The sequence below is a fragment of the Apis laboriosa genome, unplaced genomic scaffold (assembly GCF_014066325.1).
Source record: "Apis laboriosa isolate Shangri-la unplaced genomic scaffold, ASM1406632v1 scaffold42_cov153, whole genome shotgun sequence".
Classification (NCBI taxonomy): Eukaryota; Metazoa; Arthropoda; class Insecta; order Hymenoptera; family Apidae; genus Apis; species Apis laboriosa.
Window position 1 is genome coordinate 3,252,562 of NW_025223257.1, and position 12,216 is coordinate 3,264,777.

The window sequence follows — 12,216 nt, forward strand, 5'->3', positions numbered from 1 at the left end:
TGATTTCTGATAGAATCGATCCAATATCAGATTTATGAAAAAAAAACTTTTCGAAAGAACAAAGAATCTTTTTCAATGACAGTAATTATTATTGTAATTATCGGTATTTCATCTCATAGATATTATTTTTCTTGTTTAATAAGCAAAAACTTGTTTGCAACCAACATTTTTACGACATCATAGTTAAATATTATTTATTGAAAAATGAAAAAGAATCATTAATCGAAAAAATTGTACTTATTTTACGTATAATATCCGGCAAGCAAAATTTCAAGAAATTTTTTTTCAAAAAATTTCAAGAATATAATAACTTTAATATAATATCTAATATTTACAATATCTGATTATTTTCAAACACTATTACGCGTAAATCTCTAAAATTAAAAATTTTCCAAAACTTTTTTTATATGGACAACTAAATATCCCATCTTATTCTTTGAATAGAAATTATATTTTACATCGATTTACGTATTATTGTGATTTCACGATATCCTATTTTTGAAAAACTATAGAGATCGAATTCTTCGAAAGAAGAGGAAAGTTAGAAAGAAAAATTACAATCTTTTAAAATCTTTTGACCTAGGGAATTTGCTCATGAGCTCACTGACCGGTTAACCTTGCCCGCGATCAAGAAAACCGTGGAATCGCGCAAGTAACGGGGTCGTCTCGAAAATCTTGGCCGGTGGTCGTGAAAACCAGTCGGTATTTTGTCTCAGATACGTTCTGTCGCTCGTCTCTCGAATAATAATGAACGTCTTCTTACATCGAGAATCGACGTAATCGTTTCCGAATTGTTTTTACGAGACCAAGTCGGTAAACAAGTTTCTACTCCCCCAAATCGAAATCGTACGATGTTTAAAATACGTGTTAACACATTTTAACAGAAACTTATTATAGTGTTTGCGATAAACTGGTGTTTTTTTTTTTTTTTTTTTTTTTTTTTTTTACAAATGACGCAGAATTCCCCGTAATTGTCTGGATGTTCGATTCAGAATTTGTTCCACAAAAAATATGTATAAAGAGAAATCTACCGCTTGTGCATAAATATTCAGATAGTTTTTGTGGATTCTAAGAAAATACATATTTAAATATGCGATGTGTTGTTGTGATTTTGAGAATTCGAAAAATGTGTCTGCAATTTTTCTTTTTTTTTATCTTTCGTTAAAGTTAATTTTAACCCTCGGAGGTTACCTACGTCGAATTAGATTATTCCGTTTCGTTTGATTTTTTTTTTTTTTTTTTTCTTTTCAATTTTATCCAATTTATCCTGGATGCAAGAATATTTTATATTGAATGAAAATAAGAAAAAAATGTTAGATAAATATAAATTCATCTATAAATCTGAAAAATCAATCTGTATAAAGTATATTATTTTATATACTTTGATAAAAATATATAAACTTGACTAGTTACGAAAATATAAAAATACATTTAATTTATTTGACTCTGAACTAGTTGGCATAAAATATCCAATGTTACTTGGATCATAAAATTGTTCCTTCAATTTTCGAGTAAATAAAGTTTCTACATATCTAACTATATCTCTTCTAACTAAACTTGTAACACCTATAAAAAGCTATAATCTAAATTCCTAAATTCTTGAATACATCATCGATCTTCTACAATTTAACATTTCGCGTGAAAGAAACGATACTCATTTCAACAAAATTATCAGTTATTTATATATCAAACGATCAATATCCACAACGTTGTTCCACACATGTCTCTTTGTTCTAAATATTTTCAGACGGTCTGAAGTGAAATGAAATGTGCACGCACCTTCTGTATCCACAGCTAACTGTTCGCGGGGGAACACGTTGCGTTTCGATTTATTGATTTGAGCCACCCACGCCACCAGATAAAACCAAAAACAAAGATAAGATGGGATCGATATTTTTCACTGCCGGGTTACCACTGCCTTTATCTCGTTTCTTGTAAATCATTATATATTCTGGTAACGTGTCGTTGTGACATTACGATTAACCCTTTCGTTCTTTCTTTCTGACGCACCAGATAATGGCTACTTATGACGTACACAGACGTTACGGAATGCCAGATCCGTAATAAACAACGTTTTAACAAATCCAGAATATCATCGTTTCGAGAAAGATTAAATCGTATTGGCGTGGATCTTGTCACGATCGATATTTAGTCTACAACCTCTGAAATTTATTTTATTCTGCGATCCGACAGAGCAGTTTTATCAAACAATTTTTTTTCTTTCTCTGTTTCTTTCTTTTTTTTTTGTTTTTCTTTTTTTTTGCTAATTATTTTTTTTAAAAATTGAGAATTATTTTTTTTAAAAATTGAGAAAACTTTCAATTCGAAAATTGATCGGTTATAAAGAATAAAAAAAAAAGAATTTATGAAATAATAAACATTTATGAAATAGTCAACCGTTGTATTTGAGTTTATAGATAAGCTGAGTTGGCTTCGAGTCAAGCGAAGAGAGATTAGTTTCCATTGAGACTTATATCGTGGAATATGCAAGATATACGTGTCAACGATGAAGAATTTAAACGGAAAAGAAAACACGAGGAATTAAAACAACGATTAACGAATGCCTTAGAGCATTACTGCATTCCACTCATAATAGAAGACTTTTTTTTTACCAACATATCTACAAAAAGGGAAATATCAAGAGCTAAGAATAATAAATTCCAATCGAGTTACTTCTTTTCCACGTATCGAGTCTCAAAGAACTTAGAGTAGAATAGATCACAACTTCATCATCGTTTCGCGAATAGATGAATTTCCGGGAATCGCTTGATCCGAGGTTAAACAAGAATTAGCTGAAATCTATGAAAATCATTCGCGGTTCACGTGAGTTTGCGCTTCGAAGAAATTTCCCGCCTTCGTTTCAAACGAAGAGAATCGAAAGAGAGTTGAGAGGGAGAGAGAGAGAGAGAGAGAAGGAATTTTTTCGTATAAATTCCTGTTAATTAATCCTCCGTGTTTGTCGAGCACGATCACGACCCTCGAACACGGAATGCCAAGACCAAAGCATTGGCGTGCACGCATTACACGCTCGTCTACGGCAATGAAATCAAGGCTCTTCGTACAACAACAACTTGTTCCACGGAATTGCATCGACGAGCTCGTAAACAAGTTTTATATTCATGCTAGCTATCACGTGGTCCAATCCAACGTATCGTACATATCCATCTGCAATGTGCAACGTTTGATTTTCAACAACAGTTACCAGGAAACGGAGAAAAACGATGGTTGGATCGTTGCACGCGGACAAGGAGCAATTCATTTTCGCGCGAAAGCAACTATATCGAATCGCGAAAACTGGATTTTCGAGCGTGAATGTCGAAAGGCAAGACGCATCATCGTTACACACGATTATGCTCGATATCGATGATGCGTAGTAGAGATATTTCCAGCCCGTTTACGAAAAGTATCCTTGAATCCGGCCAACTCACCTAGCCCCTAATTTCAACCGCGTAAACGTATAATTAGAATTCGTTGCTGCGAAGTCGCGGCACGCTTCGAACCGAGACGCGTCTATTCTTTTACGTTTATGCTAATGACGGAGTTGGTATGCGGATAACGATGATGGAACACTCCATTGTGAATTTCTCCTTCGAAGGTTCTTTCGAGTAAAAATTCGTCGAAAGCGTTTGAGAATCGAAACTAGTCAATCATCGTTCGCTTCGTTAGATTTTCCAACTATTTAGTGAAAGTTAAATTGTTAAATCTCTCGAAAGAAGATGAGAGAGGTATTTGTACGGGAAGTTTCAAACGCGAACGTGCATTCTGAAGCGCTTTCTTTTACAGTTGTATGCGACTCTTGTTTACAAGTTTATAGCAAGAACGATGGTATAGTAAGAACGTGGTTCGCCAAAGCAACGGCTGAAAATAATTTTACACCGAAATAACAGCGCAGGTATAAACGATTCGTCGATCAAAAACTCGTGGCATCCTTCTCTGTATCAAAGAAAAAAAAAAAAAGAAAAGAAAAAAGAAAAAAGAGAAAAGAAAAAAAACTCTGCAAAAAGAATTAGTTGCTCGAGCAAATGTTCGATCCGTTCGAAACTAACCCCACTCCCGTCATCCCATCTATTCGAATTCCTCTCGAACGCGGTCAAAGTGCCGCAAAGCCAATAAAGAGAAGCACGAACATGTTTCAGGATTGGTAACCACGTGGACACGCGTGCCAGGCGAGCTGACCGATCGCGAGGTGCCAAGGCCAAGCACGGACTGTACAGTGTACCCGATGGGCAGGTGGGTGGAAGTCATCGACCCGCTTTGTGCAAACGTCTGCAATGGCGTCTCGGCTCGCGCGCTCCGTATATCGGCACGCGTGCGAGGAAAGGCGGAACACTTTCGATCGACCAACGACAACTAACGAGGTAAACGTCCGTTGCTCGAAGCTAACGTGCTCGTTTATGGCCTGTATATGCATTCTCGAAATCTTGCGTGTGACGCAACATCCACGAAAATATTTGGCACGCGACGCGGAAATCTCGGCGCGTGGCACCGATGCGGAGGTACGAGATAAATAAATGAATAGCGCACCACGACGACGCCCTGCAACGGCAACGCACGTGCAGACGAGCATTATTTGCGTCGAAATCGCGACGAAGGACGCGCATGATTCGTAATTCGTCCGACATGAAAAGGAATATTTGCGCATCGTCGAATTATTTGATTAAAAATTTCAGGTTCTTTTTTTTTTTTTTTTTAATAGATTCTGTCTATATGTCTATGGGGTACGTGCAACGATCAATGTTGAGACTTCCAAATGTAAATTATAATATATTTTGAAAAAAAAAAAAAAACATTGCAGATAATATCGTGGAATCAAATGGTCAATTTAATTTCGTTTAATATTTAAGGTTCTCGCTGATGTAAGTAGATCTATATCCTTGGTATTTAATTTCGATGAAGGCCATTTCTCGGGATCGAGAATCCAGGCACTCTTCTAAAGAAATTTCTTGGTTGCTAAGAGGAAGAAGAGAAATCGAATGATATCAGCGAACAGCTGATGAAATATTCCCCAAGGGAACACTGTTTACATCTGCAGGCCTCGATCTTGATGATTGTTAAACGAGTCAATCATCGTTTGAAAAGCTAACTTTTCTCTAAACGTCGAAACAACTTTGCTAAAAAATACGCCAATTGTATCTACGAATTTACAAAATTGTTTTTATCATCGAGATCACACTTAACATGAAAGTAATGCGGAGTAATGTGGACTATAGAAGGAAAAACAAAAGAATTACAAGATCTCTATCTTGTTCCCCCTCTCGCAAGTTATATCGAAGTCGGCGACGATTTACGCCGTAATCCTCCATTCAGTCCTGAATCGAAGAATCGTTCGTTACAAAATTCTCTGTTAATCAGCCGCAAAACTGCGGCGTCAAACGGAACAATATAATTGCGGTTGTCGGTATCAATTTAACGATCATCGTTTCGCGCCCGGCCGCCGTCACATTAATGAACAACTCTAACCATAGCCCGCGCCAACTATAGTAACGAACCTATAAAAAGTACGTTTCTTCGCCGTTGTAATCAGCCAGAGAAAACGTGAGCACTGTCCCTGACACGCGAGTCTCTCTCGCATACACTATTCAACGCGAAAACTGCGTGTGTACGTGTATATATATATATACACATACAGCGTGTATATAAGACGGATCTATGACCTGTAACTCGGGCAGTTGGTTGCACCATCGAGACGCAGCTTGCGCTTTCGTCGACTAAACGAAATACGACGTGGGCAGCAGCTGATCTCCGCGACGTCATCATTGGTCACGATGCTTTTCTCCGAGTTTAGAGGTTAAAAAGAAATCGTTTATTAATCGTAGCTCGTTAACATGATGCAAAGTGGTGGCCGTTCGTCGCAAGATTCGTTCGTCTAATCGTGTTCTAATCTAATCGGATTGATCCAGGAATGTTCATCTCATGAACGCGACCAATTATCGTTAGATTGCAAAATCCTTGTAACCAATTGTATAAAGGCTTGGTTTATAATTATTTTATACAATTTAGATTTCGATTGATTTCAAACTTTTGGATTTTCTGTATTCAGCGCTATTCTTTTTTTAATACGAATGTGCTGCGTCATTAGCTGTTCGTAGCGTTGGACGTTTGTTAGGGGTCATTAATCTCGAATTGATTAATCTTTTAGCTATAACAAGCGTATACATACGTCTTTCAAATATCTTTGCGTATTTACAAAAGTATAATATATAGTTATAATATATATATATATATATATCGAATAAATTTGAATCGATCACGATATATAGCTTATTAAATTAAAATAATCTTTAAGTCGAATAACGTCAGTTCATCTCAAAATAAACGAATTCTGCTTGAAAAAATAAATTTATACAGAATAAAAATTTGACGGAATATTTATCACTTTTAACGTATCTTGGCAACTATCTTACAAATGCTATATATATAACAAATGACTTTTGTACAAACTATGCAAATTATAATTGAAACTGTCGAAAGACAAAAGTTTAATATATTTGCTTCGTTTGGCAATTTTAAGCTCTGTCTTCTAAATTTCGTAGTAAAGGTAAGCTGTAAAAATAGATGAGAGTTGAAAGGAGGGGTCGTTCGCCCACAGATAGTAGGAGTACAGCGTCTGATCATGACGCGTCCATTTCTACTAGTTTCATCAGCCACTTTCCATCATAAGCAAAACGTTATGCCCTCGCTCTATTTTTATTCATTTCTTTTATCGCTCTATCGAATTGTTTACACAATCGAGACTTTTCGCTTAGATATTTCGATTCTAGAAACTGGCTTCCCCGGAAATGATTGAGAAAAAAAATGACTCGCATAATTTAATCAACTCTATTTGCCAATCCGGATAAATAAACGACGATGTTCTATTTATCTATGGTGAACGCAAGCCAACAACAAGCCATAACAGCCACTTCATAAATTTTCCTATTATCGTTGCTCAACCGTTACGGAGAATCAACCAAGTCGCCGTTTTACTCAACGACTTGATAGCCTCGATACTTGAATGACTTCGAAAATGTTTTCAGGCATGGTGAAAGCGTGGAATAAATTGGCCGATTACGCAATCGGTTATGCGGTTCACAAAAGAGCCGCATCTATTTTTCACCGACTTCTCGCGATTCGTACCAATAAATATTCTTATTAACTGGACGTACAAAGAATATTCCCCCACACCACACGTTCCACGAGGTTAATTCATCATGCGTAATTTCGAGGGAAGATGTATGCACATCCAATTTAGCCGCAAGACGTGCATTGCCTTGGCGCCTACGAGTAAATTCTCACAAGCGCGTCTCGATTCATATCCGGCCGCATCTTTCTCCCTCTTCCTAGGAGGGAGAAGATTCCTTGTCAAAAAATAGCTCCGTCATAGTTAGCGTCACCGTCATCGACCGGTGAGTCACAGTGAACGCCACAGAAGGAGGACACGGTGGGTAACTCGGCCGAGCAAGTCGTCATCTCGAGTTGTTCACGAGAATAGCAACGAACCTTGTGTGCGCTGGGTGAGATCAAGGAACGTACTGATCGCTTTCGATATATAGAGCTTCGATTACGTTGCTCGATACGTGAGCTCGAGGCGCGGGAATTGGCGCGAGATTCGAATGGGAACGGAAAGGATCGACGATGATACGTCGTGATGATGGAAAGGATTTACGAACGAGATTACGGACGACAAAGTTTCATGGATCAAGGGATCTGTGTAAATATAAGACGTGTAAACAAGAAGCTGTTTGGAAAATCCAGTTGTGACGTAACTGGCCATACGACCGATGGAACATTGTGATAAACTTGTATCCGGTCGTAATAACTATCCGAGTCCAGTTTTTTCGAAATTCTGTTTACCAGTTTTACTAATTTATTTCTTTACTCGATTGGAATAATAAGAACCTGTTTACGTGTCGATCTTCTTAACGTGTAATAAGAAAGAATTAATAATATGAATTTCGATCTATAGATTTTATGTTTTCTTTTTTTTTTTATAGGTAAACTGATTCTAATCCTATTCGAGTATCTGGATTCGTGATTTGTAAGATTTTCCAAAGAAGATCTGGCATTATTTTTAATTGAAATTATTTTTACGAAAAGTTTCCTGCCACGAAGATTTTTCATGCTAATTTTTATGCAAATACGAAAAACGAAGATCAGCAAATTATTCGATTATTACAAGATAATTCACAACTTTTTACACGATAAGTTTAATTAATTTTTTCTCGATTAAAAGTTGATTAATTTTATTATCGTCAAAGATGTAATGGTTTATCAAGTAAAGAATTGGATTAAACAATAATCAGTTTTTTATTGAAACGGAATTTTCGTACAGGAACAGATCCGATAGAACGAACAAGACTTTTCTATTTGTCGTTTCCGATAGAGGCACCGCACAGTCTTGCGACCCAGATTCGATTTTATCTTTGCGATGCAATGGTGTGACGGAGACCCTGACTTCTTGGACTTGAAAAGCTACATGACGATCCAATTGCATTTGTTATTCAATGAGAAGATATAATAGCCAGGAAATATAGGATAATTCGCTCGAGCTCGTCAATCGATGTAAATTGGAAAATTAATTTTAAACGGAAAATTTTTCTTTTCCTTATAAATTGAGATAAAAATCTATTTTTCACGAGAAATAGGAAAGATCGTAATCTTTGCGGACAGAAACTTAGTTCCAGCTATAAATCGTTCTTTCGAAAAATGATTCATCAAAATTCCGCGAATCCATTGATATCGTAATCAATAAATCCCCTATATTGCAACATCCTTCGGCCTTAGCGACTTGAAAACATGCTGATATTGTGCCTGGCAAAACTAGCATCAAGATTATTTTCCAACAAAATTCCAAATCGACGAAATCGACGAATCGTGAAAACTTTTTGGACAAAGATCTACCAAAACTTATCATACGAATCTTCGCGAAGAGATGTAATGTAACGTCAAAACAAACTGGAGAACACACAATCCGGTACAGATATAAAAAGTATTCGTGACTCTTATATTCGTGAGTTGTTTTGTAAATATTGCGAGAGAACTTACATAACTATCGAATTAAGTATCGTTAGAATAAATCTTATCTAACCAGTCCTTAACGATATCGAGGGGATCGGTCAATGAAACAATTAATAATTATCGAGCAATAACGAAGAAACGAATATCGCAAATAAAACCAAAAAAGAACGAGACGAGACAACCGGTTTAACGGTAATTGAAAAAAAAAAAAAAGAAAGAAAGAAAGAAGGAAAGAAAGAAAGAAGCGTGGCGGCCATTAGAGCGACAAGACTCGATATCAACGACAAGTCCCAAGATTTCTTTATGATAATTGCAAACAAAACGACGCACACGACGTGGTGTGCAATTGGCTCGCGAGCAAACAAGTTTTTTGCAAATCATTCAATGCACTATTGCAACTTGATTCGTATCGTAGCGGTGCACCGTGACAATGACTATGATAGGCAAGGTCGGTTGTTTCCCAAGTAGAGCCGGAGAGCCGGCCGAGAAACCTCGTGAAAGAAGAGGGGAGGTACAGTCGTGGCAAGGTCGCGAGATTGATAGAAGGTAAGAAAAAGTAATGACCGATTCCCAGACGGGGAATATATAATTTATTATTCGCGACACAACGAGTCCGCATTACCCGGTAGGAAGTCGTCAACCGAAAAATACGGCTCATTTTTACGGTTAAACGAGCTGCTTGGGCCGAACCCAATGTGAAAGTGTAACCGTGAAACGATCCTTTTTTTCTCTTTCCATCTTTAATTATTATTTATTCCTTCCAACGTTCTCACGTTTTTCTTCTTCTTCTTCTTCTTCTTCTTCTTCCTTTTTTTTTTCTTTTTTTTTTTTTTCCCTTTCTTATTCTTCGACGAACGATTTCCTGAGAACCGGAAAGTTAATTGTATTTTCATAATAGAAAGATGAGCTTTGAACCGAGATTTAGAGATACATAGGTATAAAAAGTATTCCGCGAAAAAAAAAAATGGAAACACATTGGAAACGATCTATCTCCGTGGATTCTACTACGTCACGGGTAATGGACGAAAATATTTGCTCGCGCGAGAGATAGAGACGATTCACGCTAACTTTCAAAATATCTTTGTCTTGAACGATGTAAGAAACAAAGCTTGGTGCATTGTTCATCGACTTGTTGTCGACGCGAAATCTTATCGATCATCTGCGAAACGGATGGAATTCATGTTATGATAACGCTTTGTTTTGCAATCCGCCTGTGAACTTGTTCTGTTTACGGCTAAACGGCTCAACGTTAGAGGGAATAACACAATCGCATACCGCTTTGCGCATACTTTGCGCAACCAAAATGAACGTGGATGAAATCACGAGAACCAAGAGGGACGAGAGTGTCGTTTGATGATTAAGAATCGTGGTCTAATAGATTAATTCGCGAGCCATAAATTCTCGTTAACTTTTCGTGCTCGAACAATGAATCCAAAGTATAGTTCTATAAATACAGAATTATCTTTCATTCGCTTACAATCTATTGTAAGATATAGTTTCCGATATAAACGACTCGCAACGTGGTCGAGCTCTTCCCGCTTTAAAACAAGAAGTAGCTATATTTGAATGAATTAAATCGTCTTGCCATGATACTTACTTCATCACGTAGAAACGAAACTCCACAATTTAGCTTTGCTCGAGGAATCCCATCAAACGGTTAAAAACACATTGTACCGCGTTTACGCGCGTGAAACCGTTATATATATATGTATATATATCCGTTATATATATATATATATATATATATATATATGTATTTATACACTTCTCGCTTTATTCACCTCGTGCAAATGGAATGTACATCGCATAATAGAAGCTTGTATATACGTATCAATGAAACGTCAGATTTCCCAGTGGCCGTTTCGCGGTATTTCATATACCACCATACAATTCCAGCTTTTCTGTATTCCCCTCTTATCTAATCGCTCCAGAACCGGTCAGTAGTGCTTTTTCTAGGTCACACATTACATAAAACTACACACTCGTCTATGACCGTGTCTTTGCACGATTCGAATTCGAGGAACGATAACCGGGGGATGGAAAATTTAACGATTCCCCTTACATTTCCCCCTTTTCCAAACTTAATCTCGAGTTTACGGTGTAACTTGGATACCGCAACGTAGACATTTCTTACAACACGTGTGACAAGAGTTTAATCGATTTGCCGCGTTCGATTAACTGATAAAAAGCAACGCTCGGCGCATCAAGAGGACAAACGACATCCCACACGCACGTTCACAGCGCGACTGTTGGCGCAATACTGAACAACTGCGTGTCGGTCATAAATGACGGCGCCTCAGAGCGCGCGATGACTCGCGCAGTCGCGTGATCGCCTACACGACAAATCGGCCGCTTGTTTACCGCCAGAATTAGACAAAAGAACGAAGCTTGATCGTTTAAAAGGCCGATTGGGTTAATCAGGGGTTCAATTCGTTTAAGGGTCGTGCCACATTTACCCCGTGTCTCCTCGTTTTCGAGATGTTTCGCTCGGCGATGGGCACACGGTGACGACACGTGGTTTCCGGAAACAAGTATTGACATTGATATATCGGAGGAATTGCGTTGAGAGTTTACTTGGGAATATTGGCAAACTTTTTTGCGTAGTTATTGTTGATGGGTGAAAGTGTTTGGCTAAGCTAATGCATTTATCTTTAGCCGTGATTTATGAAAGTTGATGATGAATCGAGAGAAGACGCGTTTTTTTTGCGTTTCATCGATTGTTTTCATAACGAGTGGTAAAGTATGGAATGGTAAATTTGAAGAGTTCATCACGTGTTGTTTGTGCAACTTATGCTGTTCGATCCGGGTGAAAGGGTGAAAGGGTGGAGCTACGATTGGAAAATAAACAGAATGAATTCGCGTTATACCGGTAGACATAGATATATCTCGTTCATTATTAAAGAAATAATAATTCTCGAATACTTTTGTATTCTCTTTATTTTCTAATGATAAAGACTTTTAAAATTAAATGACTTTGAAAATATTTTTCTTAAATCGTTTTATTTTCACTTTTTGAAGATCGTTCAATACTCTTTTAATATATTTTTTTCAACTTTTGCATCTCAAAATAAGTGTTATTAATTTATTCAAACGATCTGATTTTATAATGACCTTCGATATCAAAATCTTACGATATACAAAGCGTTTAAATATCTTATAAAAACAAAGATTTAGATTTTCAAGTATTCGTATTTTTTACAAAACTTTCCGTTATACCAT